We start from the raw sequence: 19,181 nt of genomic DNA on the forward strand, positions 1-19,181 counted from the left end.
AGAATCATTGTCAAATGCATGCAATAAAGAATCCCTTAACACTGTTTGGGGCGTTATTAACACCAGTGCCAACAAAAATCATTGTCAAATGCATGCAATAAGGAATCCCTTAACAAAACTGTTTGGGGCCGAAAAAAATAAATCCTGTCACGTAGAGACTCAAGTCAAGTTAGAAATAAGTGGAAAGCGTTACAGCTATCAAGGTCTTCAATAACAGAATTGGATTTAATCAGACCCCAAATGAGCAAGACATTTTTAGGATTGTTTAAAACAAACACCCTTCCGAAAACTACCCTGCTGCAAGTGAAACTCAATCTGCAGTCTAAAATGGCAATAAATGTGGAAAAGCACAGTCCTATAGACAGCAAAAAGAGTTAAAAAGGCACCCTACCCCTTCAAGGCTAGGGTTTCTATCTCCTAGGATGCCCAATACTTTCTTCCAAAACAGACTGCAGGAATGAAAAAACTAACTTTGGATTCCCTTTTGAGAAAGATACAGCCAGGGAGGAGGGTATGAAGTTTATGGCTTAGGTGAACATTCCCAAGATGCAGAACCAAGACCATAAGTAACTTTCTACTACATCACAGGACCTTCAATTGATAGTAAATTATTAGAAAAGAGCAGCAAGCACATCCCTCATCTCCCAAAGTTCTCCACCATAGGAGCGAATAGAAATAAAACCTTTCAATATGACATTAACCACTCCAAAAGATAGTTAATTGAAAAAAAAATCTTACGGTAGCATTAGTCTCTCTAGAGTCCACTATGATCTTAGAATTTGAACTGTTTTGTAAAACAATGAAAATATTTCCAAGTGGCTGCTTTACATACATATTGAAAGGGAATGTTTCTTAACCAAGCCATAGCTGCACTTTTTTCCTCTAGTAGAATTAGCTTGTGGCCCATTTGAAAGTAGTTTGTAAGCAAACTGAGCACAGAGTAATGCATGGAAATCCAATCAGAATGGATTTAAAAGTTGCAAAGCTGGTATGTATTGGCACATAAGTACTATATGTAATAAGGTCAAATCTACTTTTATATGAAAATCATTAAAACCAGCATCAAAAGCACACAGAACATTCAGCAGGAGTAGCTGGCTTACTAAAGAAGCAGATAAAAAGATCGCTTAATATTATTGTTACATTCGGTAACAAGGTTTCATATATCCTACTTGAATGAGAGCACTATATAGTTCAGCAGTGCAAAGTACATGTAGTTCACTAGCAATCATGCTGTGGTGATGGAGAACCGGCAGTTGACTAGACTGCAAGAAAGCAATGAAGTCTTGTGAAAGGGTTAAAAATTTGAAACCGTTTGAGAGCTCAGGCTTCAGTTTGAGAAAGGGACTATGAGACAAATATTTTTTAAACCTTACATGAAGTCTTTGATTACTGGGATCTTGAAGGAGATTAGATGGGGTCCTTTTCTGTATGATGTTAAAGCTACAATATGTACTTTTATCGGAGCAAATTGCAGCTTAGAGATTTGGCTAGGGGCAGCCAAGTTCAACGTGATAACATCTGGGCAGGAAAAACAAATTGATCATTTTGTTTGAATCACATGCAGAAATTTAAAGGACAATAGTGACTGATCTAAGGGGCTATGTTACAAACCTAAATGACATCAGGTTTGGGGAGGGAAGAACTGAGCTTGCAGTCTGTGCCCAAATTTCGATTTGCATGGTAGTCTGCGGACTTTAACAACATTTGAAGGATGTCGAGAAACCATACTTACCAGGACCATTCTGGAGCAACAAGACTCAAGTTGTTCGGGTACTCTACGATTTCAACAAGACCAATGGTATTCATGGATTCGATGGAGGTATAAAGGAATGTCCAAGTAGCTCATTAAAAGGGTTCCGGGAGAGGGCCTGGATCGAACTGTCTCAATGAGAAGCTTCGGTATTTGGCTTTTGAGATGTCACAAACAAGTCTATTTGCTGAAAACCCATTTGTTGAAAAATATTGATCATCTACGGCCCCTTCATAGTTTCCTTGTAAACCTGCTTACAATGTAGGATTGGAAATTTTGTATTCTCAGTAAGTAACTTGCTTTTATTGACAGGCTCCGGATTAGAAGCCATGCTTAAATGTTCTGTGCGTATAGGTAGGGCTTGAATATAGAACCTGTTAACATGGTGGTGGTGGTATAGTAATCTGAATTAGCATACTATCAAACAGATGGCAAAAAAAATTAAAAAATAAATCGAAAGCTAAACTGACTGACATGAGCTCCAGAAAGTGTATGCTATGGTCTTTCCTTCCTTGGCCATATGCCCTAGGCTGACTGAAGCTCCCTAGATTGGCTCTAAAGCTCCTACGCTAGGTCTGCAGGTGTTCTGACTCAGCCACATGCAAATCAGTCTTGAGTCTGTTCCTGCCAAGCTAGATCCTCCCTGGACTGGAAACAAGCCTCCTTGGAATGGTTTTGGGGTAACACTCCTTATCAGCCAGGCTAGGTTGAATCCAGTGGCACAGTGAGCAAAGTTTCCCCAGGGGCGTGTAGCCCGAGGTACCCACACCCCAGGGATGGGCTAGGGAGGTCTAGACATCAAGAGACGGGTCTTGGGAGTGGGTTGAATGGTACAACTTCGGACAGCCAGATGCCACACTTCACAAGCAGTGGTCACCAGGTGGGAGGGAACCTGATAGCCCATTGGCTACCAACGGCATTCTAACTGGAGGGCATTTTCCGACCACAATAGAGGCACCCAGTCCTCAGAAGAAAACAAGTTACTTACCTGTAACTTTGGTTTTCCAGTATTGGTAACTTTCATAGATTCCCATAGCTTGTATCATCCCCCGTCGTTGGAATAGGAGTCTCGGTAAACAAAATAACATAGGGAAAGAAAAAAGGTCTAGGCCTCATTCCCTTTTGTAGCATATCCACCTCATTTTACAAAAGAGACCAAAGTAAAGCAACAACCAATCAGATTAGCCTAACCCCATAGAACCCTCCTGAGAAAACCTCAGCCTGTGATTTTTGTAGCCGTTGTGTAACAATATAACCAAAACCTGCTGAGGGCTGAGCTTACCCAGGGGAAGGGGGTGGGCGCATGGGAATCTATGAAAGTTACCAATACTAGAGAACCAAAGTTACAGGTAAGTAACTTGTTTTCTTACTCCAGTATTGGAACTTTCATAGATTCCTATAGCTTGCATCAGAGTAGCTAGCAGTCAGAGAGCACATTTTGCACCCTCATTGACATCTTTCACCAACACTTCTGTTTTAAAAAAAAAATATAGCCATAATCAGTGTAATCCCATAAAGAATACATAGCAAAATGTGCGAATAACGGTAAGAAGAGGAAGAAGGGAAGAAACCACTCAATGGAAGAGGTTCCTCAGGACTGCCTCGCCTACAGCCGTGTCTTCTTGCGCTGAGGTCTCCAGGCAGTAATGTCTTGTGAAGGTGTGCGTGCTGCTCCGAGTTGCAGCCCTGAAAATGTCTTTAATCTGAACTCTCGCAAAGAGCCGTAGAGGAAGGCATGGACCTGGTCGAGTGTGTTCTAACTCTGCCTTCTAGAAGATTGCCCGCTGCCCAGTGACAGTACTGTATGGCACTGGAGATCCATCTAGCGATACCCTGCTTAGACAGGGGTAAGCCTTTCCTGGGAGCACTAAATGCGATGAACAATTGATAAGATTTTCGAAATCCCTTATTGCGGTCCAGATAAAATTTCAAGCAACGTTGCACATCCAGTGAATGAAGTGTCCTTTCCGCCGGCGTAGAAGGCTGAGGAAAGAAAGCCTTGAGAATCACTGGCTCGTTTAAATGAAAGTCCGAAGGCACTTTTGGTATGAACTTTGGGTTAGTCCTTAGAATTACTGTATTTCTTTTGAACTGGAGAAAAGGTTCCTGTATTGTGAGCTTGCTATTCTCCAATAAGTCTTGCAGAAGTGAGAGCAAGAAGGAGCGCCAGTTTCCACAAGAGGAATTTGATGTCTGTTCGATGAATCGGTTCAAAGGGATGCTTCATCAGCTGGATGAGAACCAAGTTCAAATGCCATGTGGGTGGCGGAGGCCTCGGCCTCACTGGAGGAAAAACTCGAAATAGACCCTTGAGAAATTGTTTGACAATTCTGGATGACTAGAGAAGGTCCAGATGCAGTGCGTCTGTCGCAAGAAATTGCCGCTAAGTGAACCTTTATGGATGAATGAGCCAGTCCTGCCTTAGCCAAGGACAGGAGAGAAGGAAGAACCTGATGAGGTTGGGATGAGAAAGGGTCAACACCTTTCTGCTGGAACCAGATGCAAAATCGTTTCCATTTCAAACTGTAAGTCTTGTTAGTGGAAGGAGCTCTAGCCTGAGAAAGAACAGCTCTAATTTCATCCGAGAGATGAAGGTCTAGGAACTCTCGCTGCTCAGGAGCCATGCTGATAGGTGTAAGGATCGAGGATCCGGATGCCAGATCTGGCCCTGGGACATCGTGAGAAGATCTGAAATTATCTGTAAGGGACGTGGAGGGGCCAGAGAAAGGAGGTGAAGCTCCGTGATCCAACACTGCCTCAGCCAAGCTGGCGCTATTAGGATGAACTTCCACGGTTCCGTTTTTTATCTGAGTAATCTTGGAATTAATAGAATGGGGGGCGTATACAAATGCTCTTGACCAGGCTATTGAAATCGCATTCCCCAGCGATCCTCGATGGTGTAGTCTGCTTGCATAAAACTGGCATTTTCTGTTCACCGGGGTGGCAAAGAGATCTATTGAGGGTTTGCCCCAAAGGTGGAACATTTCCTTCAAGACCATCTGGGTTTCGTTCCCATTCGTGGCTGACTGACAAAAGCCTGCTGAACCGGTCCGCCTTTATGTTTAGCACTCCTGGTAGGTGTTCTGCTTGTAGCGATATTCCATGTAGGATTGCCCACTCCCACATTTTTTGGGCCTCCTGTGACAACGGAAGGGATCTGGTACCCCCCCTCTTTGTTTATGTAGTGCATGGCTGTGGTGTACAGCAGGCAGAGCTAGAACGCCGCTATTGCCGCATGGAAGAGTCTCGTCCCTGGCGATTGTTTTCCTCTAGAGTTGGACCTAGAGAAAGACTAGGTCTGGCCTTGTATTTGTTGGTACGATGGCCTATAAGAATGAGGCGTTGAACTGTAAGAAGAGTTGTTGCTGGTACGAACCACTGTAGGATGTGGTACTCTTCCCTCTGGCCCCACGGAAAGGAACCTTCCGATATTAAAGAGTACCAAGAGATCTAGCCGTCTCCGTATCCTTCTTAATGTCCTGGAGGGCATCGACGATATGCTTTCCAAATAATGCCTCACCATCAAATGGAAGATCCAGGATTTTATTCTGGACATCTGCTCGGAACCATATCGCTCTGAGTCATCCTTGGCGACGGCGCATTAAATCACTTCTGCGGACGTAGACTCTCCCTCCTTGAGTATCTTCTTGGCTTCCACCTTGGCCTCCTGAGGAAGCTGGTCCAAATACGGTGAAAGATCGCACCACATTTGGCGATCGTATCTGCCAAGGATCGCCAACGCATTCGCCGCCCGTACCAAGAGACTTGCCATAGAGGAAAACCTTTCCCCCGCATTATCGAGGCACCTGCCCTCTTTATCAGGAGGAGTTAGTGGTGCAGAAGGATTGCGCAACTTCCTCGGCGCCGCCTGCGATATTACCGAATCCGGCTGACCAATTAAGGACGCTGGACTATCCTCAGGGGCCTTGTATTTCTTTTCCAGGCGTGGTAACACTGGAATGACTGTCGCTGGGTTCTTCATCGCTTTCAAACCCTCATCCGAAACATGGCTGACAATGGGAATGGATCGGACAACTCTCCTGGAGGGTTCCTTAAAATCAGTAGGGAAGCACTGTTTGAACAGAAGGCATAGGAAGCTTATATCTACTGGAAGCTCTTTCTATCAGTTTGTGGAACCCCACCCAATGTCTGCCGGGGGAGAATCCAATGGACCCGGAGTAGGTGAGGCCGGGTCCCGGATCACAATCATCCAACTCTGTAGCCGGATTAGACCGGTTATCGTCCTGATCCTCGTCCAAGGAATCATTTTGTATCTCCTGTACCTCCTGTAGCACTGGAGGTATGCCTGGACCAGGTACCTGCCGCTCTGAAACCCTCTGAGACGGCTCTCCCGGAGAAACCACTGAAGAAGCTGATGGTGCAGACACAGCCTGTACTGCAGAGAAAGACGAAGCAGGAGGAGGAGGAGTAGCTTGAGAAAACCTCTTGTAATCCTGCAAATGTTCTGAAGATCTGCCATGAGGGAAGAAGGAACTTAAACCATCCCCTGGTGTGCACTTTCCTGATGACGGTAGGATTGCTGGTATGTGCCCTCCTGGAGGTATTCAGCCTCCGAATCAGTGTCCTGGCATTTTACCAGCAATTGTGAGGGGCTATGGGCCTGGCCAAAAGAATCCTGATCACCCCATCAGAATCCTCTTCTTCCTCTAGTAAGAGTGCGGAAGGCAAGGGGGCAACCCTCCTTGGAGAAGTCATGTCAGGAGTTATCCTCTTCAAGGAAATAGTGATCCTCAGTCGACGGAACCGTCGGCGATGGGGTTGCAAGAGATACCATCGTAGACTAGGTAGTCGATGGAATCCACCGTCGACTGTTGAATCGTCGACGACGGAATGGGCGGCGTCGACGGCGATCGTTGACACTCCTGCCATAGTCGTCGTAGCTCTCATCGACGACATCGTAGTCACCGCTACCGTCGTCACCGCTACCGTTGTCGCCGCTCCAGTCAACGCGGACGTGGATATGAGGATACCAGAAGGCACCGTCGACGGTGTAACTTTCCTCTCCTGGGATTTGGAAGTGTTGGTTGACAGTCTTTTGCAGCGTCGTCAATCGAGAATTCCTCTAGTAAGAGTGCGGGAGGCAAGGGGGCAACCCTCCTTGGAGACGTCACGTCAGGTGTCATCCTCTTCAAGGAAATAGTGATCCACCGTCGGCGATGGGGTTGCAAGAGATACCATCGTCGATTAGGTTGTCGACAGAAGATCCTGCAATTTTTCAGTTGTCGTCGTTGTAGCTCTGGTCGACAACATCGTCGCTACAGTCGTCGACACTAGTCATCTGTACAGCAATCGACGCTCCCGTCAATGCTGACGTAGATATGAGGATACCAGAAGGCATCGTCGACGAGCCAGTCGACGATGTAACTTTCCTCCCCTGGGATTTGGAAGTGTTCATCGACGGAGTCTTCTGCAGCGTTGTCGACGATCTAGAATCATTCCCTGACTTCTCAGAAGATAGAGAAGAAAGCTTTTTAAAAGCTTTAGCAGACTACAACACTGCTGTAGCTGAAGATAGTCCTTCCCTCTCCTTTGCACCATGGTGAGATTTCCTAGGACTTCGGCTCGCAGACTCACAGGGGTCTTTTTTGAGGCCTTAACAGGTCGTTCTGAGGAAGGGGAAGCCCTACCCCTTTTCACAGACCTTCTAGATGAGGAGGCAGAAGATGATCCCTCACTGTCACTGGACAGAGTTTCCTTCCTTGACTTAACCTTCTGGAGCCAAGTGAAGGCGACCCTCACGGTCCCGGAGGGTCTTTGTAGAGAAGGTGCGGCAGATCTTGCAGTCTGCTGCCTTGTGATCAGGGTACAGGCAATAAATGCAGTCCTTATGCCTGTCTTCTATATACAGCCTTTTCTTGCCACAGGTGGAACAAGCCTTGAAAAGGGCTTTCTTCCCATTTGCCAGACATTTCAGATGAAATACCAAACAATTCTGGAAAAAAAATGCTGAAAAAAACCAATCAAAAGAGTTGAAGTGAGCAGAGCTCAAAGGAGACTCCCTTAGCACAATGTGCGGTAGAAAATCTGAGGCTTTGAGGTACTCTCAGGAGGGTTCTATGGGGTGAGGCTAATCTGATTGGTTGTTGCTTTACTTTGGTCTCTTTTGCAAAAAAGTGGATATTCTACAAAAGGGAATGAGGCCTAGGCCTTTTTTCTTTCTCTTTTGTACCTACTGCTATGTTATTTTGTTTACCGAGCCTCCCATTCCGATGACAGGGAATTATACAAGCTATGGGAATCTATGAAAGTTCCAATACTAGAGTAACTCGACAGACTTGGAAGAGGGACCGAAGGACAGCATTGCTGCACTGAGAAACCAGCATAGAAAGGCTGCACCAACAAGGACTGCAACTTCTGCATTTGGTAGCTAGAGGAGAGGGGCTGTGTAGGAAAGTAGGATCGGCTTTTATGGTTACCCCCACTTTTTGCTTGATGTAATGCTGTTTCTGACTAGTCTGACTGGGATCCTGCTAACCAGGACCCCAGTCTGTGCTTTCTCCCCTAAATTGGTTTGGTAAGCACCAAGGTACATCCCAGATTGGACACTGGTGTAACCTTGTCAGTCCATAGTATATGGTAGTAAGGTACCCAGGGCATAGGTACACCAGCCCCCCCCCCCATGTTCTAAAGCACGGGTACTCATAGTACGGCCCGCGGGCCAACAGTGGCCCGGCAAGCCGTCCCTGGCGGCCCGCCCAAACATAGTACCCGTGTTTTAATATATATATTGTTTTAAAGTGTGTCAGCAAACACCCCTGCGGCAGCGCGACTCAAGAGACCACCCATGGAAGACAACTCAATTTGGAACTAAAGGCCAGCCATTGCAGCCTGTGTAAGCTGGTGCTAGCACCACTTACGAAAGAATGAATATGCTACTTACCAGTATGCATCTGTTCTTGGCATGTAGGGCTGCTAACATTCATATCTTAGCATTAGATCGCCGCCTAGTGTTGGGCTCGGATGATTGCACATTGTTGTCCTGGAAGAGTCTTCGAAGTATCCTGAGATAGGTGGCTCCTCCCCTGGACTACAGTGCGCATGGGCATCGGCTCCATCCCCAGATTGTTTTTCGCCATTGTGGCAGGAGATGGAGTGAAAGTGTAAAGGATGTCCATGCTAATGAAATAAATACAATAGTATATCTGCAGCTGCGACAGGCACCGGGGAGGAGGGCGGGCGATATGAATGTTAGCAGCCCTACATGCCAAGAACAGATGCATACTGGTAAGTAGCATATTCAGTTCGAGGCATGTGGGCTGCTAAATTCATATCTTAGCATAGAATACATAGCAGTCCCTCCATCAGCGGCGGTTGCCCGTGCCAGCTGCAGAAACCTGAAAAAGTGTCTTGAGAACAGCCTGTCCTACAGCTGCTTGCTGCTTGGAATGCACATCAACACAGTAGTGTTTTGTGAAGGTATGTGGTGTGACCCACGTGGCTGCTCTGCAAATATCCTCTAAAGGAATGTTCCCTAGGAAAGCCATGGATGCCCCCAGTTTGCGTGTGGAGTGTGCTCTGGGGGGTACTGTTAAAGTGCGCTTGGCTTTTTGATAACATATCTGGATGCACTTAACAATCCATCTGGCTATGCCTGCTTTGGAAATCGGGTTGCCTTTGTGTTGTGGTGCGAAGGCAACAAAGAGTTGTTTTGTTTTTCTAAAGGGTTGTGTTCTGTCTATGTAGTACATCAACGCCCTCCGTACATCTAAGGTATGGAGCATTCTTTCCGCCACCGTTTGCGGGTTTTGAAAGAATGCTGGTAAGTCGATAGTTTGGTTAAGATGAAACTGACACCACCTTAGGGAGGAATTTAGGGTTAGTGCGTAGCACTACCCTATTTGGGTGAATTTGAATGAACGGCTCTTGTATGGTGAGCGCTTGCAACTCACTGACACGCCTCAGAGACGTAATAGCTATCAGAAAGGCCACTTTCCACGTAAGGAATTGGAGCTCACACGAGTGGAGTGGCTCAAATGGTGGCCCCATCAGTCTGGTGAGAACGACGTTGAGGTTCCACACCGGAGCTGGTGGAGTTCTTGGGGGAATGACTCTCTTCAGACCTTCAAGGAAGGCTTTAATGGCGGGCACTCTGAAGACAGAGAGGTGCTGCCTGTTCTGAAGATAAGCCGCTATGGCTGAGAGATGTATCCTAATGGAAGTGTACGCCAGATTGCACTTGTAGAGATGTAACAGATAGCAGATGATGTTGGGAATAGATGCATCTAGCGGGTTGATGTCATTGGACGTACAATAGATGACAAAACGCTTCCACTTAGCAGCATAGCATGCTCTAGTAGTAGGTTTCCTCGCCTCCTTGATGATACTCATGCATTCTGGAGGCAGGTTAAGGTATCCAAACTCTAGGACTTCAGGAGCCAGATCGCCAGGTTGAGCTGTCGCGGATCTGGATGCTGAATGTCTCCATGGTTCTGCGTCAAAAGACTGGGTGTGAGGCGCAGTCTTTGATGCGGCACCACTGAAAGTTCGAGGAACGTGGTGTACCAAGCTTGACGTGCCCACGTTGGAGCAACCAGGACGAGAGTCATGGAGTGCTGCCTTAGCTTTCTTGCGACCAGCGGTATTAGAGGGGCTGGCGGAAAAGCGTATGCAAATTTGCCTGACCAGTTCATCCATATCGCATTCCCCTGCGACTGTGGGTGAGGGAACCTGGCGGCAAAGAGTCGGCATTTTGCGTTCTCCTTTGTTGCGAACAGGTCTATCTCCGGATGACCCCACTGCTGGAAGTACGGGTGGAGAACAGAAGGGTGTATCTCCCACTCGTGCATCTGATGGCTGTATCTGCTGAGCAGATCCGCCATCTGATTGTCCTTGCCCGGGAGGTGTTCTGCCATGAGGAAAATGTTCCTCTGAATGGCCCACTTCCACATGCTCTGAGCTAGATGAGACAGCTGTGGCGAGTGGGTGCCCCCCTGTTTCTGAATGTAGTACATCGCGGTCATGTTGTCCGTCCGGACTAGCACGACCTTGTTGCTCAGATGTACAATGAAGGACTTGAGCGCCATGAAGATTGCCATCAGTTCCAGATAGTTGATGTGCATCTTCTGTTGCTGCGTCGTCCATAGTCCCTGCACTGTGTAAGTGAGCACATGTGCTCCCCATCCCTGGAGGGATGCGTCCGTCGTCAGGACAATCTGCGGCACGGGCTCGTGGAACAGTCGGCCCTTGCAAAGGTTGTGTGGAGTCCACCAATGCAGAGAGTCGTATGCCCGACTGGTAACCAACACTAGGTCTGTCAATTGCCCACGAGCCTGTGTCCACTGATTCGCTAAGCACTCCTGAAGTGGGCGCATATGCAACCGTGCGTGAGGGACTATGAAGATGCAGGAGGCCATCATGCCGATCAACTGCATGAACACTCTCGCTGGCAGGGAGTGTCTCGGTCGGAATCGTTGGATCAGTGACTGAATGCTGTCGATTCTGACTTGGTTTGGCTGAGCCATGGCTGTTAGGGTGTTGATCGTAGCACCCAGGAACTGCCGGACATGTGCCGGCTGAAGATGCGATTTTGGGTAATTTAGGGAGAAACCCAGATCGTGAAGAAGGTGAATTGTAGTTGACATGTCTGCGGCGCACTGTTGCTCTGACTTGGCTTGTACTAGCCAGTCGTCTAGGTAGGGGTAGACATGGATATTCTGCCTCCTGAGGTGCGCCGCCACTGTCGCTAGACACTTGGTGAACACCCTCGGGGCCGTAGTGACTCCGAAGGGTAGGACCTTGAACTGGTAGTGCCTGCCTTGAATAGTGAATCTTAGGTATTTCCTGTGTGACGGGTGTAGTGGAATGTGGAAATAAGCGTCCTTGAGATCTAAGGTCGCTAAGAAGTCTCCCTGGTTTAGCAAGGGAAGAATCTGCTGCAGTGTAAGCATATGGAAATGCTCTGACAGTATGTACAGGTTGAGGGGACGTAGATCGAGAATGGGCCTGAGAGAACCGTCCTTCTTTGGAATAAGGAAGTACAGGGAGTATACCCCTGTGCCTTCCTCCCCCACCGGCACGAGCTCGATTGCGCCTTTTTGCAGCATCGCCACTACTTCCTGCTGCAATAAGAGCAAATGCTCTGCGGACATAGGCCTTTGCCTCGGTGGGATGTTGGGTGGAGTGGATTTCAGCTCTAGACAATAACCATTTTGGATCAGTTGACGCACCCACCTGTCTGTGGTGATGTTCCTCCAGACGGGCAGGAACTGCTGCAGTCTCCCCCCGACAGGTGTTAGGTGGTCGGGGGGCAGTGACAGAAAGTCACTGTTTGCTTGGAGTCGAGGTGCGGGAGCTGTTGTTTCCTCTGCCGCGACCTCTGTTGCTGTTATTCCTATAACCTCCCTTGTTCTGCTTAGTGAACGAGGATTGCGCCCCACCTTTGGAGAACTGGGATTGTTGACCCATCTGTCCTCTGGTGACTCCACGTGCACCTGAGCGACGAAAATTGCTGCCACGAAACTGTTGGGACTGCAGGGCCCCCATAGACTTAGCAGTTTCCGTGTCCTTCTTTATCTTCTCTAGGGTGGTGTCAACCTCCGGACCAAACAGACTATCAGGATTGACTGGCTGATTCAGAATTGTTGTCTGAATGTCCTGCTTGAACCCTGAGATGCGGAGCCAGGCTTGTCTTCTCAGCATAACGCTAGTGTTGATAGCCCTAGCAGCTGTGTCCGCAGCGTCAAGTGCACACTTGATAGCTGCGTTTGATATTAGCTTTCCCTCCTCAATAAGCATCTTGGTGCCTTCTTGGAACTGTGGGGGCAGGTGTTGTATAATCTGTTCTAGGGTGTCGTAGTGCGCCCTATCATAACGCGCCAGGAGCGCCTGTGTATTTGCGATGCGCCAAAAGTTTGCCGCTTGTGCAGCCACTCTTTTGCCTCCTGCCTCAAGCACTTTGGACTCCTTATCCGGGGGAGGAGCTTCACCCGTTGTCTGGGAGTTGGCACGTTTCCTGGCATTGGCAACCACAAGAGAGTCCAGTGGCAATTGTCCCCGGATGTAGACGGGGTCCGCAGGAGCAGGCCTGTACTTCTTTTCAATGCGAGGGTTGACCACTCTAGCCCTCGTAGGCTCCTTAAAAATGTCCCCAGCATGTTTGAGAACACCTTTCAGCATAGGAAGTGTCTTTACTGTCCTTTCAGATATGGCAAAGGTGTCAAAAAGGAAGTCTTCCTCAACCGGGTCGGCATGCATGTCCACATCATGATTGGCCGCCGCCCGTTCAATTAGTGCATGAAATCCTGCTGAGTCCTCAGTCGGGGATGCACGTGCATTAAAGGTCTGTGGGTCTTGGCCCGCACCTTGGGTGTCCTGGTCACCAGTGTCGTCGTATGAATCTGGTTGTACATCAGGTTCATCGATGGGGAAATTGTACTGTTCATCCTCATCAACTTCCTCACCCACAGAGTGTTCTGGGGAGGGAGTAGGGCTCCGTCTAGGAGGAGGCTGTATCGGTTCCGTGAGGCCTAAGGCGTCAAGGGGCACCCTCTTCTTCAACGGGATGACGTAGGGGTCCACCGGCTCCGAAGTGATCTTCCGTTTATAGAGGGTCAGCTTGCCGGTGGCAGCATCGATGAAGTGCTCTGAATCGTCTTCCGATTCGAGTACACGACGTGGAAGAGGGTCAGGCAGCGAGGAACCCTGTTTCGGAGCCGATTTCGTCGAAAACGCTTTCGGCGCCTCCTTAGGTGGCAAGAGAAAAAGGAGTTTCCCAGAAGGCTTAGCCGGAGCGTCCTTTTGCGGCTGCGGTGATGGCATCGGAGCCGATGGAGCAAAGGCTTTCTCCCTGATTCTCTGCAGTGACTCCGCAATGGGGGACGGTACACTGCCAGTGGGTTTCGTCGCCGACAAGGATGCTTTGAGCGGTCCCTCGGATCCGACGTCCTCGCGGGCCTTGTGCGGTTTGGGCGCGGAAACCTTCTTCGGCTCCTCCGAATCTTGAGGCCGGGGCGCCGACTTCTTGGGCGTAGCCTCTTTGGAGCCGACCTTGGCGGGCTTGGACGGCGCCGGAGCCGCTGATCCGTGCCGACCATCTTTCTTGGGGGCCCCTTCCTCGGGCGTCGGCTTCGATTTCGGAGCATCGGAATCGACAGACTTCCTCGGCTTCTGCGGACCGGAGGTCGACGGAGCCGACGGGGTGACGGGCACCGACTTCTTCACAGGCACGGCAGCCATCTTAGGGACACTCGAGTCCTTTGGTTTCAGTTTCGATTTCGGGTCGGCCATTTTAGGTGTTGACGACCCCGACGGTTTCAGTTTCGGTTTCGAAACATCGCGCCCAGCAAGTGAGTCCGTAGCCGGGCCCGAAGGCGGGGCTGTGGCTTGCGGCAACGGGTCCAGGGTAAGGCCGACAGGCGATCCCGTGTCCCGGTCGGTATCCTCGAAACTTTCGGGGCAGAGCTCGTCCGCAGAGCTGTCCGCCGCGGCCCCATAAATCTCATCGTCGTCTCCTACCTCTTCGACGTATTCGAGGGCCTGACCCGCGACTCCGTCGTCGTCTCCCGGATCCGCCTCGACCTCCGTCTGTGATGGGGAGATTTGTAGAAGGTGACCCTGGACCTCTTCTTCTGGGTCGCCGAAGATGTTCTCCGGATCTGGGGCCGCTTGCCTAGCTTCCAAGCGCACCGCGCGCCGAAGCTTGAGAGTTTTCTTGGAGCGGAACTGTGCACAGGCCTTGCACTTGCCGTCGTCGTGGTCCGGTGAAAGGCACTTGTTACACACAGGGTGTAGATCGATGTGTGGGTACTTGGACCCACAGAGCGGGCAGTACTTGAACGGGCTCCGCTCCATGTCCGTAAAGGCTTGCTGTCGTGTCGCGATGAGAAGGCCTCAAAGTTTAGAAAGCGAAGAAAACTCCGCTTATTCCGGCTTCAAGAGACGGAAGACTCGAGACCGAGCGCAGACAATACCGACGCAAGAAAATCGAGGCCTTTTGGCCGGTAAAAGATAGTTTTACTTGGTTCCGACAGTAAGACGTCGAGACCACATCCGAACCCAATGGCGGAAAAAAACAATCTGGGGATGGAGCCGATGCCCATGCGCACTGTAGTCCAGGGGAGGAGCCACCTATCTCAGGATACTTCGAAGACTCTTCCAGGACAACAATGTGCAATCATCCGAGCCCAACACTAGGCGGCGATCTAATGCTAAGATATGAATTTAGCAGCCCACATGCCTCGAACATAGGTTTACCTCTATCTAAGATCAATGCACTTAAACCTATAGGTCACCCCTAAATCCGGCCTATCAATTCTGAAGGCAGGGTGCTCTGTACCAAGTGCATGAGCAGGACACCCCTACAGTCTACCAAGTCCATTCTCCTGGGTTTGGTAGACAGCCATATAACAGGTAGAGGGGCACTGCGTCATTCTGCGATGACCATCTCTAAACTTGCTGTAACGAACCCGGTCATGTTTGGTATCAAACATGTTGAAATCATACCCCCAAACCGTAAACTGTGTGGGAGGTATGATTCCATGCACCGTAAAGCTCCTTTGGGAGGCCCTCCGTGCTCCCGGTACCAGTCTTCCAAACCTGGACAGCAAGCTAGGGATGCTGCCGGCCAGAGATGTTTCTGCCCTCCTGCAGCTGAGCCAAGCTGGGGCAGGGGAAGGCAGAATAGGTATCCTGTCACAGGGAGGTGTGACCACCTCCCAGACAGGGTTTAGTGTATTGGGGCGCTTGCCAGTGCCACAGTCTGCTTGCAGGGCACACTTGGTGCCCTCCATGCATAGTCTAGTTCAAACCAGTTCAGGGAGCAGTTAGCTCCCGCGCAAAATCGGACAAAGGACAGGGGAGTATCCTCCCCCTTGTCCAGCCCTTAGGGAAGGACTCCTGAATCCTCCCAACCCTTTCCTTAGGGTACTTAAGGGCTTAACTGTGGGAGGGTCCCTAGATTTGTTGTGGGAAAAGATTCATTTCAGACACCACTTCAACTGTCTGGGCAATCTGGAATCTGCTCTGGGCATTAAGGCTGCAACCGGGACCACTCCTGCTGCTCCCGATTTCCTTGCCCTGCTCGTCTGCTGCAACGTCTGTGCCAGTGCACCATACAGGAACCTTCCAAGGCCTGTGGGCACCCACGGAACCTGAAGGAATCTCCCTTGAAGTGAAGGAGTTACTTCCCTGTATCTGCAGGCCCGCAACTAAGCGGACCGGTTTGCTTATCATGGGCTCCCACGGACTCCAAAAGGCTCATCACATAGGTCATTGTTCTTCTCATCCTTTGAGGCCTGCCCTGTCCTCTAACCAAGTTTGAGGCCAGTATCCCTCAGAGCCACAGGAACTGAACCCCTGTGAAGTGCGTAGACTTGCAGTTGTAAAGGCTTGTTGGCTTCCTTCTACCAAGATCTTTGTCCTTCTTGCATCTTTGGTGAGCTGCTCGAGGTCCTCTTGAGACTCCAGAGCCTCTGGCCTATGGGTCCTCTTGAGGGTCATCTTTGAATTCTTTGGTCTCCCCTGTTGGCTCGGGCCTGCCCTGACACCCCAGCTTGTGGTGAGTCTCCTGGACCTTGCTGGTGCCAACATTGCACATTCAACTTCCACGTTGGTTGCAGTTGCCAAGGCTTGTTGATGCTCCTGCCAGAAACCAACCCTTCAACTCTCGACATCAGACATGGGACAGATCGTGTACAGCTCCTGGTCTTCCGCAGCGGTGCATGGTACACAGCTGCAGTTTTTAAGGTCACTGTTCGCTCTCCTGCAACACTTACATCGGCGGGCGTTCGTCTTCCATACCTCCTGGTCACTCCTGAGTGGCATAGACTGTCCTCTCAGCTTGCAGGTTCCACGAGTGGGGTGGCTCTCCAATCTTCTGTCTTCTACTGGGCTTCTTCAGGGTCCACTGCGAAGGGTCCTTCTTTAAAACTGCAACCAGGACTTACCCATTGACTTGCATTGATCATTCAGTCGTGTTCCCACTCTACACACTGCTTCCGTAGGGCTCCTGGTTACTTAACTCTGGTGGTTCCTTTTGGGTCCCCTGCACTTAGTCTTCTGGGTATAGTCTTGACTTGAGTCATGGTTCGCATACCACTATTTTAGTATATCACTATTTTAGTATATGGTTTGGTCTCCCCCTGGTGAACACTGTATTATGTGCTACTTACCTGTTTTTATTGAAATGTTGTGTGTGCATTGCGTATATCTCCGGCTAAGAAATATCTGTACGAGCGAGTGTCTTTTAATCAATAGATATTTTTATAAATACACTGTGGTTCTTGTTGGACTAATCTAAACCTATAAAATTATGTTCTGGTAAACCAAGCTGCTTTACATACTTCAGGACTGTCTGAAGGCTGCTCCCCACAGCTACCATTTAGAGAGCTATCCAAGGTTGTCTAATACCACCCACTAAAATCTCCATAAGGGTTGCCTGGATTGGTGCATGGTGCCCACTTACATAAGTGTACATCATATAACAAGCCAGCTTCTCTCAGAACTGCCTGCCATGTCCTTCTCACGGAGAAGGGGTCTCCAGAGCCCAGTCATGCCAAGAGAACTCCAAGGGCCAGCTGATTGGCCTCCTGTTTGCGGCACAGGGACACAACAGCTGAAGAAGCATGTTGAGGAAAGTTGGTAGCCCAAAGTCTTCAAGCCGCTACAACCGCTGCCGTGCAGCACCGAGGACCAAGACCTGATGCAGAGTAGCACCAGAGTCCGCTGAGCTAGGGAGTGCTGTCCAAGAGTTGCTGGGACCCTCAGAAGGCAAGTTATCGACCCAGATAGAATTGCGACCGCAACAAGCGACCGGTAGTCCAGCGGTGGCTGAACCTGTGCTACACCGGAGTGGACTTTGTGGTACGTCAACCCTGCAAGCAGAACTCCACCCCCCCCAATACCACCATCTTCGTGGACGGAGGAACTGCTGCAGAAAGACCCCCCTTCAACCACGTCTCAACCACAGCATCCTGAGAGCCCCATCAGCATCCTTTATCCCTTGCATTAGCACCACTCTACAGGAATCCACTGCAACATCGGTAAAGTGCCTGGAACTGCTAAGGGACTCTTGGGAAGGTCACTGTCCCTGAGGACCTTGCTGGTCCCCTTGAATAGCACCCTGCTGGAGTTGGTCGCCCCCAAGTACTTCCAACCGACCGTAATGACACCTAATCAAGTTTTTTTTTTTTAGTTTCCAAGTGTCCAATCCATTGATTTTGGCAAGGCCTGTTGGCGAATGAGCAAAATTGCTTTCATTTATGATTGCTTGTAAAATCTATATCTTTGGAACCCTCCAGTGGTTCTATTTGCTATAGTGTCTAAATTCTCAGAAAATAGTCTATTTTTATAAATTGGTACCACATTTGTACTGTGACTATTTCTTCAATTGTTTTGATGCCGATTAAATGCTTTACACTTGTTTCTCTGTGCAAGCCTTGCTGCTCTGTACCACAGCTACCCAGGATTGAGTGATGAGTTTTACAGACAAAACCTACTGGACCTAAAGGGGCTACGTTTATTACACGGTGAGGTGGCACACCCACACCATATAATAAATCTAATTTCCTCACACTGGTGCATGACCCCTTCTGCACCAGGTGCATCCAGTAAGTGTTCACTTAAGTGCTTTGCATGCATTTTGCTAATTGGGATCATTCTCACATTCAGCCCTCAATCCCAGACACGCATTCTATTCTTCAGAGTCAGAGCTGACTAGAGGACATAGGACTGCCATAATCTGCTTACCACTGCTCAGGTGAACCGAGGGCATTTGTAGCCCTGCCACTCTAGTCCACTCACATTAAAAACAAATTAGGATGGGAGACTATGGAGTGTTAACAGCAGCCCTCAGACATCCACAAGCAGAGGAATCCTACTCCTACTGACGAAGCAGCTCCTACTTCCAGAATCTACATACAGTATCAATAATAGGCTAGTGCCATGAGGTCTTATCGATTGCACTTACATTAACTGTGCACTTCATACCCCTAACAAATTGCTGCAGGGCTTTCAGTGGACAGACCGCACACTACTCCATAAGTTGTGCCTGGTTGGAAGAGAGTGGAGCAACAGCATGGTCTATTTGGGAATTACTGAAAATCCCAAAGCACTGGCTTGCTCATGAGTGCTATGAATACAATGCTTCAGTACTGTTAGCTGAATAATACACCTTCTATTGATCTGAGGGGAACAAACAGCCTGGATACAGGCTTGTGTCCCACTGTAATTAATTCATAAGTTTTGCTTTGTCATTAATTTGCATATTAAACTGCCCTTATCCGGCTGGATAACGGCTAAAATAGAGGAAAGATTGGGGCTATATTGGTTTTATCTCTACTCATTACTTACACAGAGCTGGGGAACCAGCACAGCAGGTAGTGCGAGGCAGAGATAACGTGCTGGTGCTTTGCTTTCTCTGAAGTGTTCCAACACAGATCCTACCTTGATCATGAAGAAATTGGTTCAGTCG

At 49.0% G+C, this 19,181-nt stretch overlaps 1 protein-coding gene across 1 annotated transcript in view; it reads right to left on the bottom strand.

The window, feature by feature from the left end:
* LOC144754871 (lymphoid-specific helicase-like) overlaps positions 1 to 19,181 on the bottom strand; it is a 558,671-nt gene that overhangs the window by 60,051 nt on the left and 479,439 nt on the right. The window lies entirely within an intron of this gene.

This window comes from Lissotriton helveticus, chromosome 5_1 (assembly GCF_964261635.1).
Source record: "Lissotriton helveticus chromosome 5_1, aLisHel1.1, whole genome shotgun sequence".
In the NCBI taxonomy this organism is placed as follows: Eukaryota; Metazoa; Chordata; class Amphibia; order Caudata; family Salamandridae; genus Lissotriton; species Lissotriton helveticus.